Source organism: Protopterus annectens, chromosome 10.part0, assembly GCF_019279795.1.
Source record: "Protopterus annectens isolate FY-2018-M chromosome 10.part0, PAN1.0, whole genome shotgun sequence".
Classification (NCBI taxonomy): domain Eukaryota; kingdom Metazoa; phylum Chordata; order Ceratodontiformes; family Protopteridae; genus Protopterus; species Protopterus annectens.
The window spans coordinates 977,624,803-977,648,157 of record NC_056744.1 but is presented as its reverse complement, the minus strand read 5'-3'; the positions used below and the strand labels follow the sequence as shown (position 1 = coordinate 977,648,157).

Below are 23,355 nucleotides of genomic sequence, written 5' to 3'. Positions count from 1 at the left end.
AGAGTATATTCAACTTTTCCACAAAGAAATGCAGCATTGAGTGTTTCCACAGAGATAGCATCAGCGACCATTCGTTAAGGATCTTGTCACTTCAGAATTTCTTTTTTCACTGATAGTTACCTTTTCTATAGAGTAACAGAATGCAGCACATTATATTTGGCCTTTGTCAGAATTCAAAAGGTATTTTGAGGTCTGGCATACTGTAACTATCACACGGTGTAACATTCATGCTGATTAATTTTGGTCAGATGCAGTTGGTGTCTCATCTCTTCCTTTAGACCACCCTGACTATTCCAAATGCTACATGGTGTCAGCAGTAAAAAAATGTATGCATCCATGTATAGGAGACATGTATGGTGTTAGAACTGAAGGATTTAGGAAACCCCTCACACAAAAGTAGTACATAACATCATAAGTAATAAGGCAACAGGTCATTTTGTGTTTTATTAGAGAACTGATTTTTCTGCAGCCAGCTTGAAGCCACTTTCTATGGAGCAGATTCTCTATGATCTGTAATCTGTGGATTCAGAAATTTGATTTATTCCTGACTCTGAGCAGAATATCCATGAAGAGTGAAAAGGTACAATGTGTAGCGTACTGCATTTTACAGGGGAAGAAAACTTGAAATGTTATATGTCTAATTTTGAGAGGATTAAAGTTTCAGCATTGCTGTGAGCTGAGAAAAAAAAAGTTTTTCTTGCTTTTTTTCACTGAGGCACATTGTCTTAATGAGTCCACTGGCACTTACGTTAATGAATTAAAGACTCAAACTAAAGACTCTAGTTTTATTGAGTTTCACAGTTCAGCAGTGCACTACAGAATCATGTGTGGAATAGGAAATGATTACACAAGGGACAAATTACTGAATCAGAATTAGCACAGTGTAACATTATTTATTTATTTTCAGTTTGATGACTGGGGAAGTCCACTGGGACAAGAAGAGCCCGTTTTTATTGGAGGCCCAGAGAGAAAAGCTCCAATGAACAATTACAAGCATACACAAAGCACTATAATAATCTAAATCAGGCTGAGAATACAGCGTAATACATATGAGGTATAATACAATCATGCAAAAAAATACAAATAATAGGACATTGTTGGAAATTTTGTATTTACAATGTTAGATACATTTACTGATAGAAGAAAATCTAACAATGTTAGCCAAGGTGCAACAGAAGGCTGTCCAGTATTGGTTTAATGGAGTGTAGTAGTATACAAAGTAATGTTATGAGAAGTAGGTGTAGCAGGGGATGGAGACGAGAGTAGCTAGAGGGGTAAGTTATGTTGGAGAGTGGCATGGGCATGTCCATTTTGAAGATAGGTGGGAGAACAAGAGAGATTTGAAGTTGGTGTAGTTTGGAGTATTGCAATGGGAGGGAGAGAAAGAGTTCCATAGTTTAGATATGGAGTAGGATAACAGTCTGTTTTATGCACATTTACTGAAATTACACCTGGCAGTTTAGCACAGAAGATTAAGGTTATAAGCTACTTGTCATCTTCATCCATAGCGGATTTGATTTCATCACTGTTTGTTATCCCGTTTTCCCCCATTCTGTCATATACCATCCCTTTGAAATTACTTTGGACCAAGTCTGTTCAGTACTTTTAGATAATAAAAATACAGGTTCTCTGGAGCCTGGCCCCAGGATGTGTGCTGAGAAGTATTAAGTCTCACCTTGCAAAATCCCTCCATTCAATCTTCAACTTGAGTCTTTCCACTGATTACCTCCGTAAGGTGTGGAGTTCAGCTGTAGTGATGCCCTTGCATAAAGTGGATCCCTATACTGACCCTGAGAATTGCAGGCCTGTTAATCTCACTAATATTTGCAAAGCTTTGGAACATATTATTGTTGAACTAATAAAGAGCAATATATGTGACCTTATCTCCTTGGAAGTGTACTGGTTTGGCTTTGCAGAAGTTAGATCATGGCTGCCGAACCTCATGAAATTCTTTAAAAATATATCCGAGGCCATGAATAAGGGGGCATATAGCCTGTGTTGTTGACCCGGATCTTGTCAGGGACTTCAAAACTATCATTCATGCCAGGAGCATTGACAAATTTTCCCAACTCTGTATTAATTCCATATACAGTTTGTTGGATAGGAAATTGGCTGTATGACAGAACCCGTACTGTTAAAGTCGGGGGGGGATGCTCTAGACAGAACAAATGTTAACAGTGGTGTCCCACAGAGCTCTTGTCTTTGGCCTCCCTCCTCTTTTGTATATATTTCTCTGACATGAAAAATTATGTTAAGAGACTATGGTTGACCAAGTTTGTTGAAGATTGCAAACTTCTGGTGGTTATTAGATCCCATTTTTATATTTAAATTCCCCCCACAAAGTGTTGACCAAAACGGCTTGATGTGTGAATCGTGGGCTTACCCTCAAAACCAAGAAATGCAGCATGATTTACTGTGGTTAAATCTGATACAGTCATTAGGCATTTGAGTATGTATATTAGTAACAAACTCTCCTCTGACCACCAAGTCTGTACTGTGGTTAGAAAATCCTTATATGTTGCTCAACATATCCATGTGGTACATGTTCTTCGTGTTTCACTGTTGCAGTCATTACATTTGGGTAATCTGCTGGCAGGTTGCCCTCAGCCGGCCTGATTAACAAAGTCTTGGGTCCTGCGTCGGTTGCTGTCCCTTCTTCCATGACGTCAGGTCGACAGGGGTATAAAACATGCAGCTGACGCCATTACATCAGTCTTTCTTGCTGCGTGGTGCCCGAAGCAGAAGCAGTTCGTAAGTGCCGGTCGACCGACTTCTGAAATTTTCGTTTTCGAGTTTCAGATCCGAAGTCTTCAACTAAAAAGCTAAGTACCCGTTGAAACTTTTCTTGCTCCTTACCGATGTCAGTAAAAGTTAATAATTGTATTACTTGTGGGAAGCAAATACCTCATAAGGATTTTCATTTGTACTGTATTCCTTGCCTAGGCCCTGACCATGATGTACCTTGCTGTCGGTTCTGTACTTTATTTAATCAACGCACTATCCATCGTCGGTACATTTTTGCTTCTAAATATTTTGGCTCACACTTTAATTATCCAGAAGTGACGTTGGTTAGCAATCCGACTACTGGAATACCTAAAAAACACAAAGAAAAAGACAGAGACAGACCATTGAGGTCCAAAACTGCCAACGACGCTTCTCCTAAGCCAGTTGCCAGTTCGCCGGTACTCAGTGAGGTGCTTTCGCAGCCCCTTATACCCGCTACATCTTATTTGCAGGCCTCTACTGAGACCCATTAGGACTCCGGTATGCCGCGAGATGTTTCAGTTGTGGAATCCGTAGATGTCTCTACCTTGGATGGGTCCGGAGTCACTGTGCAGGCACCGGCTTCTGAGGGTGTATTCAGGCCTACAGATTTGCATATTAAACCAACGCCATCTTCAATATTAAGGCCAAAATTTTGAACTCTGTCTAAAAAACCGATGCCTAGGCCACATGTGCAGGCCCCTATGCCTAAATACAGATGATCAGAATGGCTGAAGATTTAATTACTCTAATCAGGGATAGCCAAGCCCCCCCCCCCCCTTCTAAGAGGCCTAGGCAAGAAATTGACTATGAATCTTCTGAACAGGATTCTATTTCTTCTGACTCTTCTAATGAACAGGAATTGTCTATACCTACTTATGCGGACTCTGATGCAGAGGATTCCATTCCTTCTGCTTCTCCGCCTGAGGATTTTTCTTTTGGGGAAACTTTACATACCTTAAGGGAACATTTCCATTGGGAAGGTCAGGATTTTTCTGAATCTAAAAAGAGGCTTAGGGATTTTCTTCTTCTTCCTCAGCATAGGCCTTTGGCTATATCTTCTGTTCTAGACATTGTTGATGATGTGTTTTCAGAATCTAGTATGGCTCCTGATTCTCTGCCTCCGGCTCCTTGTAAGCCAGACAAATACTACAGGGTTCCTGACTCCCACAAATTCCTTTTCTTAAATCCTGTTGCGGATCCTGAAACCATTTCTCAGGGCCCCAAGGGCATTAAGGCTTTTACTGCTAAAAATCCTACCCCTTCTGATAGAGATTCCAGGGTGCTGGATAGATGGGGTAAGAAGGTCTACACTTCTGCAACCTTGGCAATCAAGGCTTTAAACTGTCGATTCTATATGCTAAAATATCAGCAGCATATCATGGGACTGCTTAAACAGAAAATGATGTTGATTGCTGACTGTGTGGAAAATAAAGATTTACAGGATCTATTGCATTCAGCTGAACAAGTTGGAAAACATACTTTGCAATGTGGTTTTGATTCTTTGGAGGCCACTTGCAGGGCTGCTGTAACTGGGTCTGTGCTAAGAAGGCATGCTTGGCTCAAAGAGCAATCTCTGCCTGATCATGTTAAAGCAAAATTGTTGGATGCTCCTTTACAACAGGACCGTCTCTTTGGTAATAAGGCTGAAGAAGTTCTAAAAAAGATGGAAGATATAGCTAAATCTATGCAAACTGTGAAAGGTTTCTTACAAGTGCAACCTCCAAGATTTAGTAGGCAATGGCCTATAAGAACTGGTCCTTTCCAGTTCCTTCGAGAGCCAATCAAGTCAAACCCAGACATTCCAAAGGCACCAGGTTTCAGTCCCAAGGGACTTTCAGAACAAAGCAATGGGGTGCCTCCACTTCCAAATCTGGAAACAACAAGACACCTTCCTATGGTAAGCAGTTTCAGTGACTTCCCTCTACACTTACCAAGCACTTACCTTTTAGCCACCCCTTTGGGGGGAAAACTGGCTCTTCATGCAAAAAACTGGCAACTTATAACTCAAGACAAATGGGTTTTAAATATAGCATCCCAGGGATACAGATTTAATTTCCACACATTGCCAACTCCAAACGGATGGCCAGACCTGTCTCCAAATCAGTGGGCAGAGGCCCAGAAACAAGTACTTTCCCTCATGAGCATGGGGGCTATTAAACTGGTACCAGAAGAGGAAAAGGGGCAAGGTTTCTATTCAAGACTTTTCCTGGTACCCAGAAAAGACAAATCATGGCGTCCAATTCTGGACTTATCTACTCTAAACACCTTTCTGGACATTCCAAAATTCAAGATGCTGACTCTTCACCAGTTACTTCCTATGCTAGACCAAGATGCCCGGTTGGCAACTCTAGATTTAAAAGAGGCTTACCTGCATATCCCAATCAGGGAATCTTGCAGAAGATACCTCCACTTCAAAGCAGGCTACTTGCATTATTAGTTCTCTGCGCTGCCTTTGGCTTATCTACTGCGCCCAGGGTCTTTACAAAGTGCCTGGCTCCAGTAATTGCATTTTGCAGGCAAAGAAATATTCAAATATATCCATACCTGGACGAATGTCTAATTCAGGCAGAAAACAAGGACATTCTTCTAAAACATCTGGCATTTGTAAAAAGGGTTCTAACTTGTCTAGGGTACACTATAAACGAAAATAAATCACAACTAGTACCCTCTCAGAGGAATACAACTGCCCAGATGGCTTTCCTTACACCAGAAAAGCAAAATTCATTTGGTGACTTACTTCAAACAGGTGGCAACAAAAACCCTGCCTTCTGCAAGGCAAATACTGCAAGTCTTGGGGTTTATGGCCTTCTGCATTCTTCTAATTCCATATGCAAGACTGCATATGAGGAAACTTCAGTGGTATTTAAAAAGTCTATGGAGTCAGCATTGTCACAGCCTGTTAACAATGATTCCTTTCATACCTTGCCTGCGCCTAGAGTTCCTGTGGTGGGCAGAGGCCTGCCACCAGAAAAAGGGACTGCCATTCACACCACCCCCTGCTGCCCAAACCCTAACTACAGACGCATCAGACTATGCATGGAGTGCTCATCAGGCAGGGAAGTGCATTCAGGGAAAATGGAGCCCAAATCAAATGCACCTTCATATAAATCAAAAAGAAATGCTAGCTGTACAGAATGCATTGACAGCCTTCAAGGACTACCTTCATCCAGGACAATTAATGATAAAGACAGACAACACCACGGTTATGTGGTACATAAACAAGCAAGTGGGTACACACTCCTACCCCCTCTGCAGACTAGTCATAGCATTCTGGAACATGGCCTTGAGCTATCAAGTACAACTACAAGCTCAATTCCTGCCAAGAAAGCTGAATACTCTGACAGACGAACTAAACAGAAAACTCATGGACCCACACGAATGGAAACTAGAACCACGGATTTTCAACATGTTGACATGCAAATGAGGGAGCCCAGTCATAGATCTTTTTGCCTCACCCCAGAACTATCAGTTGGACAAATTTTGCACAAGAACTCATCACAAAAAAGCCTGGAAAGTAGATGCTTTGTCCTTCAGCTGGAAAAAACTATCAGTCTATGCCTTTCCCCCTCTGCCTCTGCTCTCCAAAGTTCTACTAAAAGTCAAACAGGACAAACCAAAAATGATTTTGATTGCTCCAGACTGGCCTCACCAACATTGGTACCCACTCCTGCGCAGTGTGTCACACATTTCACCATGGCACCTGCCTCAGACACCTTCTTTACTGTCTCAGCAGAACAAACTCTGCACCGTCAGCTCCAGTCTTTAAATCTTGCAGAGTGGCTAATCACCTAAATTCACCCTTAGCATCCCTCAGCAAACCTGTGATGGATGTCATTTTGGAGGCGAGAAGACCTAGTACTAGAAAATCTTATGCTGACAAATGGAAAAGATTCTGTGCCAGGAATCAATCTCAAGGGATAAGCGCAGCAGTGCCCAACATTCCTCAGATTTTGCAATACTTAACCAAGATGCTTCACAAGGGCCTGTCTTTTTCTTCCATAAAAATCCATGCCTCAGCCATTTCAGCTCATTACAACATAGAACCTCCCCTCTTTTCTCATACTCTGCTAAAGCAGTATCTCAGAGGGGCCAAAAACTTAAGACCACCCAGGAGAGCTCCAACCCCTGACTTGGACCTTAATTTTGTATTGGAGAAACTCACTCTCCCTCCTTTTGAGCCAGCTGCTACTGCATACTTAAAATTTCTCTCCTGGAAAACAGCTTTTCTTTTAGCAGTCACTTCAGCTAGAAGGATTTCCGAATTACAGGCTCTTATGGCAGTGGAGCCTTTCATCATTTTTCATGCGGACAGAGTATCTCTCAGGACCAACCCATCCTTCATGCCCAAGGTGGTATCCAGTGTGGCTCTTAATCAGACCCTTCATTTGTCAACTTTCTTTCCCAATCCACAGAACAAGGGGGAGTGGATTTTGCATTCATTGGATGTACACAGACAACTTGGATTTTACTTAAACAGGACTAAATCTCAAAGAAAATCTGAACAACTGCTAGTAGCATTTGCTGCAGGGGTAGAGGGAAAGGCTATTTCAAAGCAAACCATTTCCAAATGGATAAGCCATTGTATTTGTTTCTGCTATAAGCACCATGGAAAAACTATCCCCCAGGGGATCAGATCCCATTCCACCAGGGCTGCATCTACTTCTGCAGCCTTTCTCAGAGGTGTTCCTACCAGGGATATTCTAGAAGCTGCTACCTGGAGCTCAGTTCATACTTTCACCAAACATTACCATTTACCACTTTTCTCTAAATCCAGAGCTGGCTTTGCCACTGCTGTCTTGCAGGGCTTTATAGCTGGTCCTAATGCTGTATAATTTCCTCCTCCCAGTCATAGCTTTGGGAATCTACCCAAATGTAATGACTGCAACAGTGAAACACGAAGAACATAGTACAGTTGTGTACACTTACCATAAATGTAAATGTTCGAGTGTATTCACTGTTGCAGTTCTGGTCACTCTCCCTCCAGCCCCCTATTTTTCCTCTACTTTCTGTTACTATGCTTAAAAGCCCTTTTGGTGTATTTGCTTTTGGTTGGAGGTATATTTTTGTGTTCTTATTTTTATTTGCTTCCCATTTGGGGGGCACCTGACATCTGGGGCAAGTAAAACTGATGTAATGGTGTCGGCTGCATGTTTTATACCCATGACGACCTGACGTCATGGAAGAAGGGACAGCAACCGACACAGGATCCAAGACTTTGTTAATCAGGCCGACTGAGGGCAACCTGCCAGCAGATTACCCAAATGTAATGACTGCACCAGTGAATACTCTCGAACATCTACATTTATGGTAAGTGTACACAACTGTACTTTCCTCAAGGCCCAAAGCAACACTTAGAATCTAGTCTGAGTGGCTGATTCCAAATGTGCACCAGGGGTATATGAGGAACATCTGCTTTATAGGGCACACTATTAGTTTCCCACCAGTTTTGGGTGATGTGACTGAGCTTTTTGATGGTCTCCTTGGCCTTAAGTTTAGTAAGGACCCTTGATTATATCAACCTCATCACAATTAAAAGCACTGATATGTGAAGTGTGGCTTTTAAAATGGAAAATATGAAATGGGTAAAACTGAGTTGAGAATTATTTGACAAGTATGGGATGCAGAGGACACATGGCACAGAGAAAACTCTTGTAGTAGGTATGTCTTTAAACACAATAAAATAATTTCCTATGATTAGTGAAGTGTGTAGACACTGTACAAGACAGAGTTGCTTTGTCAAAGTATCCACAATGAAATAATGTCACTTACAAAAGACTGCATGTATCAGAATGGAATCATAAAAATGAGTTACTTGTGGTCACAGTTTGTGTTGAAAACATGTGCAAGATAAAAGTACAGAAAAACTATCCAGGATAATTGATATGTGCTGACAGTGGCTGCCATTGGTGCAGAGTGCATTGTAATGTCCCTTCAAAGGTTCAGTGAAGTGAGTCTGAAAGAAAGCAATTTGAAGTTGTTACTATGTATATAGCTTACTTTTTCTGATCATCACATAAATCCAAAGAATCAGAAAGCATTTGTCTGGAAATACAACAAAATGCTTTAAGTTCCCATTTCCCATTCCAGATAGCTGAAATTGATATTGCACTTAATATTTGGGTTGTTTAATCCATCAGGTGCTTGGTATGGTGAAAAGCATTCCAACTGTGAATGTAGTTAGTACACCAGCCTATGTTTAGTCTGATGATTACTTAACGAGGACTGTGGTTTGTTTACTGGTTTGGGGTATTTATTAAGAGTGTATTGTATTAAAACAGAACCTCCTGAGTTAACAGTAGTGTCTTCTCCAAGGAAGGGGCTGATAGTTTAGTAAAACACTTGTAAAGGAGTCTAATCACATGGAGAAAATGGTTGTGATTAAAAAATAAAATGAGCCTAATAAATTGATTAACAGAGGTAAAATTCATGTATGTATAGCTCTACAAGATCTGTCATGCAGTTAAATAAATTTTATGTATTTATTTAAATTTGTAAACCAGGGTAGGGTAAAGCATTGATCTGCATGTACAATTTTTAGGCCAGTCAATGTTACCTGCTTGAAGTAGAAAGTGCAGAAACAATATGTGTTTAACAAGTAGCAAATAAAAAATGTTATGTTAGTAATATGAGGTGAAGTGGTGGCTACCATATTGGGCGTAGATTATTTTCTGTACTTAAGTAAACAAAGGCTTTAAGTTTTGAAGAGGAAAGTTTCTAAACTGGACTTTAATAATTTACCAGTGGTAAATGTAAGGGACAGATTTATAAGAATTCCAGTTAGTAATATTTCCAGCATGTGAAGTGTTTCAGAGAGCTGTTGCACATATCATTAAGGGGCTTGAGAATCTTCTTCTAGCTTTTTCCCAGTTAGGGGTCGCCACAGCGGAACTCCGGTCTGCTAATGATTGGCAGTAGATTTTTACAGTGCTGAGGTGCCAGCCCAACAAAGGCATGTCCATTCACTCATGTCTTTCCAATGCCACTCAACCGCGGGGAGGACATGCAGACTCCACACAGAAGGCGCTTCAGCCGAGAATCGAACAGGAGAACCTCTTGCTGTCAGGCGACAAAGCTACCGCTGCACCACCGTGGCTTCATTAAGGGGCTTGAGAATAGCGGTAATATAAATGTTGATATGCTAGTGTGGATCATTCTAGATTGATTCAGTTACTGGAGAAAGGGAGAGAATAAAGTCAAGATAAAAAAATAAAAGTAAGTGTACAATTTAAGTACAGAGCTGCAGTATATGTTCTGTCATCTGATGTCTTCAAGCCACACGTTGAAAAAGTAACAACAGCAATACAAATGCCTTCATCAAAGGATACATACATTCTCAAAGAGTTCTTGGAATGGCATCTTTCTAGTTCAGTATCTGTTTAGATCAATAACTTTCTATCTCCCACCTCTCAAGAAAACTTGGCAAAATCTATCCATTCACATCTTTAACATTTCATCCGAACCATAACCTTTTCTTGTCATCCCAACAAGGTTTCTGTCTCTCCCATGGCACAGACACTGCTCTTCTATCATTCACCATCTCCGAAATGTTAACTTTTTGTTCTCTACAGTGTTCCTTGATTCATCAAAAGCCTTTGATAATATATCCCACTCCAAACATCTGGAGAAGCTTTCTGTTTTCAAGCTGTCAGGTAAAGCTGTTCAGTGGTTTAATTGCTGTCTCACAGACCCCATCAAAGCTAGAACTTCCACTGAGTGACCTCCCAAACCTCTTGTATCAGAGGAACATGGGATATATGCAAATAATCCTTAAGAACATCATGTGTTTCAGCTAATTGGCGATTCTCAATGCCCATAACGTTTCATCATTTTAATGGACAATCTCAGGCCAATAAAGCCAAACCCCACTCGCTGTGGATATGCATATTTCAGCCAAGTTATGACCTCATCAGCACAGGACAAGCAGAGTATTTGACTAATTATTAGAAACACAGGGCTGTTATACCCAGCTAATGTCCATTATCATTAGGGTCACTGCAAAATTATCCCAAGCAACAAACTAAAGCAATGAGTGAGAAGGTCACTGAAAAAACAATCAGTAAAAACAAAATGAAAACTCCAGCAAAGCTAGAATTTCCACTGAGTGACCTCCCAAACCTCTTGTATCAGAGGCACATGAGATATATGCAAATGACCTGTATGAACATCAGGTTTTTCAGCTAATTGGTAATTCTAAATGCCCATGACTTGTTTAGTCATTTTAATGGACAATTTCAGGCCAATAAAGCCAAACCCCACTAGCTGTGGATATACATATTTCCATCGCCAATTAGCTGAAACACCTGATGTTCATAAGGATCATTTGCATACATCCTATGTGCCTCTGATACAAGAGGTTTGGGAGGTCACTCAGTGGAAGTTCTAGCTTTGCTGGAGTTTTCATTTTGTTTTTACTGATTGTTTTTTCAGTGACCTTCTCACTCATTGTTTTAGTTTGTCTCACAGACCCCAAAGCATGAAATAGCAGTAAGCCTCATCTCCCTCCCTGTCCATTACAGCAGGAGTCTTACAAGGGTCTATTCTTGGCCCTCTACCCTTCAGTATCTTCATTACAGCATGGCAGTAACCAAATGTGCTAATTGTTCTTTTGTAATGTTGTAATTGCAAAGCTGCACATAGTTGTATATCACAAGAATGTGAAAAACCTTAGTAAGAAGACTAAATAAAAAATATGTTTATTCGGGTCCGACTTCATTTTAAACTTTGTAGGATTTTGAGGAGCTTTCAGGGGTTTGACTTGAATAATTCAGATCCAACCTCGGGTGGTTCGTATTACTAGTCATGATCATTTGAGTTAAGCAGCATCTCTCAACCTCTTCCCTCCCTCACCTTTATGCACGTGTGTAGGTCAGTAATGACACTGTTCTGTGTTACTTAGCTACTGTATCACCTACTGCATGTAAAAACTGTTTTTTATGTTTTAAGCTCTTGCCTTGTGGAAAAAAAAGTATTTAATGCAAGCAACTGTGAAAAAAGTGGACTTAATAATTTTCAAAATGGGAGTTTTCTCTTGGGTCGACAGGTCAGCTAAGACTCCTTAGCCTTTTAATACTGTATCTTTTATAAAACAAATTGCCTACAGACAGATTCTTTTTTACAGCAATGGTATTCTCACTATGTATTATTAGTAAATGAAAGCACTCTATAATGGTAACAGTGTGAAGACTCTGGACTTCGTGTACATAGTAGTTTGCCTTTAACTTAAGTGTCACTGCAGTTTTGTATTTCAAGTTTTAAAACACTTGGGTCAAAGAACATTCCAAAGTGTAGCTATTACCTTGCAGTCTGTACTTATTTAAGTGCACATATTTTTTCATCCTTAAAAGCAATGTGATCTGAGAAGGTATGCACTGAATGTGAACTACCATTACCACTCACTTAGGAACATTATAGGGTGGTCACCCATCTCCCATTGCTAGACGTGTGGCAACATTAGTTACATGTACAGTCTCAGAGTGCCATGTGTCATTTTTAATTTTTTTGGCAAATATTTGTGGTAAGAACAAAATCTGTATACAAAAACGGAATGGTAACAATTTGTGAAACAGTACATGTTTTTTCCTGCTTCCTATCTTGTGATCACTGTTTTATTTGTCACATGTCATTTAAGCTTTAGTGATGTTTGCCTGTAGTAAAAGAACTAAAGCTTTTCAGTTCTGCATGTTCAAGTCCCTATTTCTAATCTGTTATAACTTCTTAAGTTTATCAAAAATTCCAACATATGGTCTAGTTACTAGTGTAAAGGTAGTCAATTCACGCTAACATAAGACTTGCTTTAAATTTCACAGTGTCAGAAAAGAGTGTTGTGGCTTAATCTATGAAAAGGACTAATCAGATTCTGTGACCACGAAGACCATTTAATGTGTTTACAAGTGTATATTCAGTATTAAATAGCCTTAAACAATGGAAAGAGCAGTACACAGAATATCTAATTTAGTTGTACTGTATTTGGTAATATTTTTGTGAGGAGACTGTGACTGAGCAGTATGTTGGTATATTTGGAGCATCTGGACACACTGCATCTGAGACACTTGTTCTAATGTACAGACATGAGCCTAAAACAGTGCATTGTTAGATAAGAGGATGTCAGCTTAAAATGCTGACAGTTGGTATTTTTATATAATTTATTGATTTATAACCTGTGTCTGAAATCAGTAACTGTTTGGTTATAACTAAGTCCTTTTTTTCTAGAGTGAGTGCCATACCCATATCCTGCACTTTTTCTGAATACTGTAGGAAATTGTTTCATAAGATCATAGGAGATTACTAGTCTATCGACCGAAGGTCATTTTAAGCCTAGCTGTTTCATCCCAATGTAATACCATAGAAATGCTAATCAGTACTCAAGATTGCATTTAATGATGACTGCCCATGTCCAGGAGGGTAGTAGTCTCTGTCCCCTGTAAGAATTTGTGGTGCCCCATCCACTCATCCAGGTTCCTGTTGAACCTCATACAGGTGCTGTGTTTTACATGAATTGGTAGCCTGTTCCAAAGACAGGGCAGTCGCTGGGAGATAAATCTGTCCCTCCAGCATGTCCTGTTTAAGTCGCAGGCCATATTTAGGTCCCTGGAATGGATAACAATAGTTGTGTTTGATTTACGGACATGCAGCAAATTCATTAGGTTTCGGTCTTAGATTGCTCTGTAGGCCAGGCATAAGTCTCCCCTAAGAAGTCTACGATATGGAGCATAATGACAGGGACTTTAGTCTGTTTGTGTAAAGCATTTGCTGGAGCCCCTTGAACTTCTTTGTTTGATACCTCTGAGAGCTCTCTAATTGCTGCAGGTGCTTAGTATGGTACATGCAAAACGGGGCGTTATACTCAGTTATGGGCTAGATAAGTGTCGAGTATAGGGGGTTATAACTTATTGTGCTGTTTTCACTCACTCACTTCACTTGCCCAGAGAAGGCAACTGTTTCTACCATTTCCACCTTCCCAGTTGCCTTTTGTATTCCACATCCTGGTGAGATTAACCTTATTTAACCTCCACTGACAGATCTATGGAGTAAGGAGGCCTTCCAAGCTGCCATAGTATGCAGTATTTTAGGAACCTTTTTTGGTAGGGGATGGACAGGTATTCAGAATGCTTCCTGGACATGAGCCAGTCTTCTTTATTTCTTTTTAATTTTCTTAAATATACATAGTATGCAATAGTGTTGTCATACTTCCAGTTAATCATACTTGTCCACCAGACTACACACCAACATTTTGTTTGCATCAGGTATATAGAGTGGATTCAACCACATTTACCAACTTAACATGGAGAACTAAACTTGCAGCCATTTGTTCCTGATGTCTACAGCCAGCCAATTTGTTCCTAAATAACTACAGCTGGTGGTTTCATTGGGTATGCAGCTTTTGAATGATGTGGTATCATTCTGAGCTAAACTGTTTCATGTCTAAGTATGGTGGCTGCCAGATATTATAATTTTTCAAACAAATGTAATTATAAAAATTTAGAAAAATGTCTTCAAGTAAAGATGTCAAAACGTAAGCATGTAGTCATAACACACTAAACTACATGTGCCACTGGTTCTGTGGTAATAATATCACCAAAGTTACTTTTCATTTTTGAATTTGGAAGTGCATCTTTGCACTGTGTGGCCCGGGATTGTCCAGTCATGCATGTAAATATCTCCCAGTTTTGCATCTCAAGATACTTTCAGACTGACAGATATGTTCTCTCAGTGGTCCAGTATGGGCAGTCTACCCCTTTCATGCCTTCTTTTGACTCCCTTGGCATCCATAAGGCTACTTCTGAAGGTCATCATTATTTTTTTATGTATCTTTAACCCTTCATTGATAGTTCCCCTGTGTATTATGTAAAAATAAAAGTGTACTTGCATCTGTAAGCTTCAGTGTTAATTTTTTTCTCAATTTGTACTTGTGAGAGTAGAGGACAGGTATCTGGGATATTAATCATTTTGTGGAGTCCTACCTCCTAGAGATGGCATTCATGAGCACAGTTGAGTGGAAAGAGTTGTGTACATCCACACCCACCCACCCACACATAGACACACACAAAAAAAGATTACCTTACAACTCCTACAACATCACTAGCTTATAAAATGATTTGCAAGATTGCTGTATTCTAGAGACAGAAAAGTAAGTTTGTGGTGATCTGTCTGGCAGTTACTACAGATGATTAAGGCTCTGAACTTACCAACAAGATACTTCCTTGTAGTCGTTTGGTTAATGTGTAACTCTGAAAGTCACTTAACCAGATAGTGCTCCCAAATGCATACCTCTCAACTGTACAGCTTTTTGCAGAATGTTCAGATTCTTGCTTCATATTTTTGGTCTGGTTTTCATAAAATTGTGGTTTTCTGGCAAATTAGTGGCAAATCATTAAATACTGAAGTTAGAATATAATGACATACATTTGAGTTTTGGGCTTGAAACCCTTCAGAAAATTCATGCTAATGGAAAACCTTTTATTCTATCAATCTTCTAAGTTTGTAAAAGCAATATTTAAAAATTATCCCTATTTTTGGGGCTTTGTCCCACTTTTATTTAGGGCTTTGTCCAGATTTCTTGCTCTAGGAGGTATGCTCCTGAGTTACCCCTAAAAAGGAAAAATTCATCTAGTGAGTTTACTCCATTAACAAACAGATTAACTCATTCCCTTCAGTACAGCTCTTTTGAGTGTGTACTGTTAACTCCCAGTGGGTGTGGCTTGAGCCTGTAAAAAATGAAGCTATCACCTTGAAGTTCAAATAGATATTCATATCTCTGAACTGTTACCAGAAAAGTGTGAATGGCAAACTTCTTCTTCTTCTTTCGGCTTTTCCCGGTTAGGGGTCGCCACAGTGGATCACCTGTCCGCTCATGATTGGCAGTGGAGTTTTATGGTGTTGAGTTGCCAGCCCAGCGCCCAACCTTCCACAGAAGCCACACGCATGCACGCATTCAAAATATTCAGGATAAATTAATCTCTACGTTAGTGGCATTCATTCAGTTTGATGCTTTAAACTGAATTTTATAAGCCAAAAAAGGCAGTGAATATTAATTTTGTATAAGCAGCTTATGATATCTCAGCAACTATTCAAGCAAGGCATACTACCAATGGGATTTACTTCATTCAGCTGTGAGTGTTTATATGAGGTTATGCATTTCTGTCTATGTTATCTGAATGTTGAGTTATTTAGAGAAATATGAAAATTATTACAGTACAAATAGTATAAAAATAATATTCAATATTTCTTTAGCTGCATTAGACATAGGTCAAATATTAATACAGTTGTTTTTGCCATCATGTATACTTTAAGTTGAAGTCTTCTGATACTTTGTATGTAGCATGGTTTTGGAGTTATTAATTCAAATATGAACAAGCAATATTTGATACCTAGAGGCGTCAGTAGGAGGTAGCTGCAGAAATGCCTGGAGGCACACTCAGCTATAATGAGTTAAAAAATCTTGGAGCTAAAGGGCTGTTTTGTTAAAACGGCCATTTCTGTGGAAACGGCACATTGTGTTCTCATCTTTCCTGAAACAGACTGATTAATGGAATGACCTTACTTCCAAAGATGCACACAGTGCCATCATAATTCTGGTCTACAGCTTTTCACTGTTAGCCTGGCAATGTGTGTCTGCACCACTACTCCTTTTTGATGTTATATTTTATTTATTTTATTTTATATTTGTTGACCGAAGTGTCCAGCTGAGCTATTGCCCTTTTTCTGCAGTGGCCCGGGGTGAAGAGTTCCAAAGATATACAATGCAATAAAAATAACACTACAGATACATTTCAATAAAAATAGCAATAGAGAATTTTGGTAGCTAAAATACTTAAGCTACATACATGTATATTAATCAAGCAACAACAAAGTACTCCCAACAGAGTTAACGCCTCACCACGTAAAATGAGGAAAATACTAAGTCCAACAACAGCACCACGTATGAAGCGACCAGGCTCACTTGAATTATCCAGAATACTCAAAGAGTGTATAAAAGCAAAGATCTTTTATTCACATAAATCCAACAGGTTAGTGCTGTCACGTACTGCTTCCTCAGACCTTAAAAATTCAAATGCTGCAGTTGCACTCTTTAAATACTGCAACAGTCAAGGGCGAGCCCTTCACTTAACCATTTAAAGGGAAACAACTTCATTTTCTACCTGCTGCCAGATAACACAATATAAAACAATAAATATACATACTTTATCCCTGAACATTGACACTAAAAAAGTGTCATTATAACAGATATAACAATACATAATCCAAACCTTAAATGAAGCACTACACATGTTGTCATTGAGCATACATTCAAAATTAAAACTATTCTACCTAAAACATTCAAAGTGAATCAACTCATATATTAGCCATTCTACCTATATATAAAATAAATGTAAAATTTCAGAGCAATCAAAAGATATATACATCCTACAAAGCAATTTCTAGACAGAACATAAATGTACATATTTCACTATCCATAAATGTCATGGAGTCAAAAGGGAGACATGGGCACAAACTCAATATATCTCATCCTATCTAAAAACCAAAGCTGTGTTCATTTCCAACCTCACTTCTGCATTAAAACATTATTGTGTTGCCCTGATCACATATAATATCACAAATCTATATATATGACAAAGGTTAAAAAGGCTAGACACCTGTCAGTGTATTTATAAGGCTAATGTGAAACAACCAAACTCCTAGATCTGAAAATAGGTTTGACAGAGGCTCTTTTATTAAGGCCATAGCCTTTATCAGCTCTCAGCCTTACTATCCAGTTGGTTTCTTTCCTCTTCATATTGTATCTGATGTTACCCTCCCTAATTATGGGCTGCACATAGTTTATTACCATAAATTTAAAGTGATGTTCTTGCCCAAACGCTAGAACATGCTTCGCTAATGCATTTTGCATGTACTTAGACACCAGTGGAAATGTGACTGTTAGAATAGACCAACAAGATACATCCACTAGTTTGACTGTGGATGAACGAGCAGTTGATATGGAGAAGAGAGTGTCAACAGAGAGGGCCAACTGGTGGTTCTGGCAACAGCAAATCTACTAGTGAGAATGAATAACTGGTAGTCCGACCAAAGGTGACTATGAAAATGTATAATGGTAACAGACACACCATAGACAATAATCACAGTAATACTGTGGTTTTTCATCAGTTCCCCCTTCCCATAGCTGTGGAGAAGGGGGGGAGAAGGGGCCGCTCTGTCAGTTGAGGGAGACAGAAACGGAAGCTATTTGGGGACAGAGACTCGAACAAGTTCCTCAAGAAAATGTGGAACCAGATGTAAATTGTTTAGTCTGGAATTTATCCAGTAGAGAGCTAGATGGTCATGAATTGAATGTTTTGAACAAAGGATTGAGCTTCATTCCTACTAAACACAATAGATTAACAGATGTATTGATAGATGTTAAAATGTACATCAGGAATGTTATGCTTAGATATGATTTTGGGAATAGTGACATTGAGCATGAATATATATTTAGGAAACCAAGTGATTATGTACCTAGTAACCATCCACTGGTTGAAGCTTTCCTCAAGTTAGTGGAGGATGATTTACATGCATTATATAGTGAAGGTAGATTGGAACATAAAGTAAGAAATAATAGGTTCAATCTGAACTTTCATGAGAGGATTGCTTTACAGAGGCTGCAGAATGACAGTAGTATAGACATAAGGCCTGCGAACAAGGGGGGACCCTTAGTCATCATGGACAAAGAAGGTTATTCCAAAGCCATGTTACATATGTTGAGTGATAGTAATTACTACAGTGTTATATCTAAAGAGAATGTTGATAATATCAAGCATGGGGTTCACATGGCAGTAACTGATTTAGTTAACAGTCATTTAATATCGCACGATATGGGTAAATTTCTGGAAGTTGAACATTCTATGATTCCAGTTATTTAAGGCCTGCCAAAAATTCATAAAAATGGTGTAAACCCCTCCATGAGACCAATAGTCTCTGGCAGTGGTTGGTCCACAGAACCATTTTCTCTCTATGTAGAGAAGCATTTAAGACCAATAGTTAATTGTAGTAAAACCATACTTAGAGATACTAAGCAGTTTTTGGCATATCTTTATGAGTTTAATAGCATGTATGAGTTGAAACCTTATATGCTCTTTGTGACATTAGATGTTCAGTCGTTGTTCACCATTATTCCCAATAATATAGGTATTGAATCAGTCAAGAAATATCTGGCGAAACACGGTGATTATGGAGAACATAAGATAGATCTTTTATGTTTGTTTCTAGAAATTATCCTGGAAAATAATGTATTTGTATTTGAGGACAAGTTCTTCATATAGTGTGATGGCGTGGCTATGGGCACCTGGTGTGCCAATAGCTATGCCAACATGTTCTTAGCTGCTTGGGAGGAAGACATGTTATTTGTTGAGAATTGGTTCAACAGGTGGTTACCTTTTTATCGTTGTTTTGTGGACGATGTGTTCCTCATTTGGGATGGACCCACAGATGAATTAAGTGTATAGGTTGGATGAACAATATGACTGAATATTTAAGATTTACTTTGAAGTACTCATCCCATAGGCTGGAATATTTGGATGTGTATGTAGAAAGGGTTATGGGCACGCATATAAATACTGGTGTTTTTAGGAAGGAATGTTATAAGAACACACTCCTCCATAGACACAGTATGCACCCACAGTATATTTTTAAAAATATCATAAAAGGTCAAGGGAGGGAGGATCTCTCGCCTTAATGCCACAGATGCTGGCTTTAAATCTGAGTTGGATATGTTTAGGGACAGATTGCGAGTACGTGGGTACAAGGAGGAAGAGATAAAGGTAGGTCTTAAGGACATGGACATATACAGACAAGAGAGAGCTGCCCCATACTTTTCTGGTAATAACAGTAATGCTAGAACCAATAGAGAAAAACAGTCTGGTATTAGGATACCGATGTATTACACAATGGCCAATGGTGCCATCATAGACATTATCAACCGTCATTGGCATGTCCTAACCACAGATTCAGCCATCAGAGAAATTGTAAGTGACACTCCGATATTTAGATTCAAGAATAATTCTAATCTTAAACAGTTGTTATGTCAACAACATCATAGACTAGGTTTAGGTGTTTGTATGGGGACTACATCTTGTGGCTACTGTAATTTTTGTGAATATGTTATGACTACTGACAGGTTCACACATCCAGACATTGGACAGATGCATAGATTGAGGGTGTCAGCTAATTGCAATAGTTCGCATGTAGTATACTTCACAATGTGCCAAGGTTGCCTCTCATTCTATGTCGGTAAGACAGACAGATTGTTCCGGCATAGGATGAGGGAGCATCTATATGCCATTAGGGTTAAGTACATGCAAAATGCATTAGCGAAGCATGTTCTAACGTTTGGGCAAGAACATCACTTTAAATTTATGGTAATAGACTGTGTGCAGCCCATAATTAGGGAGGGTAACATCAGATACAATATGGAGAGGAAAGAAACCAACTGGATAGTAAGGCTGAGAGCTTCTAAAGGCTATGGCTTTAATGAGAGAGCCTCTGTCAAACCTATTTTGAGATCTAGGAGTTTGGTTGTTTCACATTAGCCTTATAAATACACTGAGGGGGTGTCTAGCCTTGTTCACTTTTGTCATATATATAGATTTGTGATATTATATGTGATCAGGTGATCAGGGCAACACAATAATGTTTTAATGCAGAAGTGAGGTTGGAAATGAACACAGCTTTGGTTTTTAGATAGGATGAGATATATTGAGTTTGTGCCCATGTCTCCCTTTTGACTCCATGACATTTATGGATAGTGAATAGTACATTTATGTTCTGTCTAGAAATTGCTTTGTAGGATGTATATATCCTTTGATTGCTCTGAAATTTTACATTTATTTTTTATATATAGGTAGAATGGCTAATATGTGAGTTGATTCACTTTGAATGTTTTAGGTAGAATAGTTTTAATTTTGAATGTATGCTCAATGACAACGTGTAGTGTTTCATTTAAGGTTTGGATTATGTATTGTTATATCTGTTAAAATGACACTTTTTTAGTGTCAATGTTCAGGGATAAAGTATGTATATTTATTGTTTTATACTGTGTTATCTGGCAGCAGGTAGAAAATTAAGTTGTTTCCCTTTAAATGGTTAAGTGAAGGGCACGCCCTTGACTGTTGCAGTATTTAAAGAGTGCAACTGCAGCATTTGAATTTTTAAGGTGTGAGGAAGCAGTAAGTGAAAGCGCTAACCTGTTGGATTTATGTGAATAAAATATCTTTGCTTTTATACACTCTGAGTATTCTGGATAATTCAAGTGAGTCTGGTCGCTTCATACGTGGTGCTTTTGTTGGACATACATGTATATTGCTGACAGATAAAACAGTACTATAAACAAAAAGGAGAATGTTAAAAAAGTAGAATGAGTTGTATGTTTTGGTTTAAAAAGAGAGTTGAGTAAATATAAGGTTTTATATGCAGATTAGCAGAAACTTAAAAGGTTACCTAAGAATTTCAGGGAGCAGAGTATAGAAGAATCTTTGGAGGTTGCATAGGAAGCATGGGGTGAAGTAGTTAATGGTAAGTTTTAGTAAGTTAGTTTGACTGTACTATAAAAGGTAGGCAGTAAGCAGGGAGGGTGAGTACAATGGCAGGGCCAGTGTTTTTTAAAGTGGTATTTGATTGCTAGCTTAAATTGTTTGGTGTGAGTCAGGGACCTTGTTTCTAGTGGGAGTTTGTTCCATGCAGTAGAGGGATGGTAGCTATATAAGTTGCACCCAGTGTTGGATTTGGGTTTATGGATTTTTAGTAGGTCTTGGGTTGAGCTTCGGAGAAGTCTGGTAGGGGAGTAGTGAGAGATGAAAGAAGATAGACTTGGGCAGAAATCAGGCTGATATAGGATGGAGTGTATGATTTGGAGTTGAGATTGTAGCAGGGTGTGTGATACAGTGTCAAAAGCCTTAGAAAGGTCAAGGAATAGACAAGATATGAGTTTGTGATCATCTTTAGCCAGGGCTAAGGTGTTGAGAAATGATAGTAGAGCTGTGGTTGTGCTATGCTTGGGACAGGAGCCATGCTGTGTTGGAGTGAGAAGTTTTTTTTGTAAGAGATAATGCATAACTTGGTTGTGTATACATTTCTCGATGATTTTGGAGAGAGGGGCGAGGATAGTGATAGGTCTGAAATTAGAAATTTGTGTGGAGTTACCTCCTTTATGAATTAGGGTTACCACCTGCCCCACTTTGTGAGGGACAGTCCCTCTCTGGGCAGTTGTGTCCGTACCAAAAATATTAAAAATGTTAAATGTCCTGCGATTGTAAGACATAATTATGTCCCAAATGTTATGTAATAGTTCCAATAAACAGTTATTTCTGTATGTAAAATACCCAAATGTTACAAGAAAAAGAATAAGCAACTAAACTGCTACAACAATAAGCTTTCATTTAGGCGTAAAACTAAAGTACTATCCTTTGTACTGACCATGGGTATGTGTCAGCCTGTAAAATCTGATGTGTGTCCCGAAGATGTCCCACTTTGGCCATTTGAAATGGTGGCAACCCTATTATGAATAGGAAGAGAGTAAAACTGTTTCCAGATAGAAGGAACTTTAGACTCAGAAATGGAGCGATTGATTAGTATAGATACAGGCATAGCAAGGGAGTGTGCAGCAATCCAGAGAAAGTAAGAAGGAATATTGTCTGCTGATACGGAGCATGGTTTAAGCTTTGAGAGTAGAGTTCTGATATAGTCAGTGGAGACAGGTTTGAGAGAAAAGGAGTTTACTGAGATAGTGGTTGAGGGGTGTATATGGAGGTTTGAAGTGTTGTTGTTTGAGAGTTTGGGGTTAAATAGTTTGTAAATGGATTTGATAAAGTAGGTGTTGAAGGTATTGGCAGTTTCTTCAGGTGACTTGTCAGGACATGGGTTTGGTGAAGTTCGGTTACTTGGATGTAGTATTTGGTTTATAGCATTCCAGAATTTTTTTTATCAGATTTTAATGTTTTTGGGGGGATTATAATAAAAGTTCTTTTTGTCTTTGTTGAGAAGTTTTTTTGTCTAATTTGTCAGTTCTTTATACTTTAGGAGATCAGCTGGAAGTTTGGTTTGTACCCATGTTTTCCATGCCCTACCTCTGGATTTCATAAGGGTACTGGTGGTTTTATTTAGCCAGGGTGAAATGTTTGCCTTTAATCAAACTTTTCTCAGTGGGGCTAGAGAATTTTAAAATATTTAGGAAAATTGAGTTGAAGGTATTTACTGCTTCGTTGAGTGGGAGCTGAGTAAGGAAATTCCAGTTAATTCTAGAGAGGAGGGTTTAAAAAGTGTCTGGGTTAAAGATTGAAAGTTTGCAGCAGGTGATAAGCCGGTATGGTTTGGGGAGGTGGGTGATGTATCGTAGCACTTTTATATGTGAGTGGTCACTCAGGGCATCATGTAGAGTTTCAGGGTTTTGGTATTTGCTGGTGTTAGAAACAAGTATCCAGTCTGTCAAGGAACTTGAAGAATGAGAGTTATTAGTATGGGTAGGTTTGGAGATTAGTTGTGTAAATCCATGGATGTTTATGTGTTGTTGAGAATTTGGATTATTAAGGTTATGTCAATTAATGTTTATGTCTCCAAGAAGGA

General features: G+C 39.0%; 1 protein-coding gene across 1 annotated transcript in view; it reads left to right on the top strand.

Annotated features, from left to right (window-relative positions):
- QSOX1 (quiescin sulfhydryl oxidase 1) overlaps positions 1 to 23,355 on the top strand; it is a 1,259,897-nt gene that overhangs the window by 950,353 nt on the left and 286,189 nt on the right. The window lies entirely within an intron of this gene.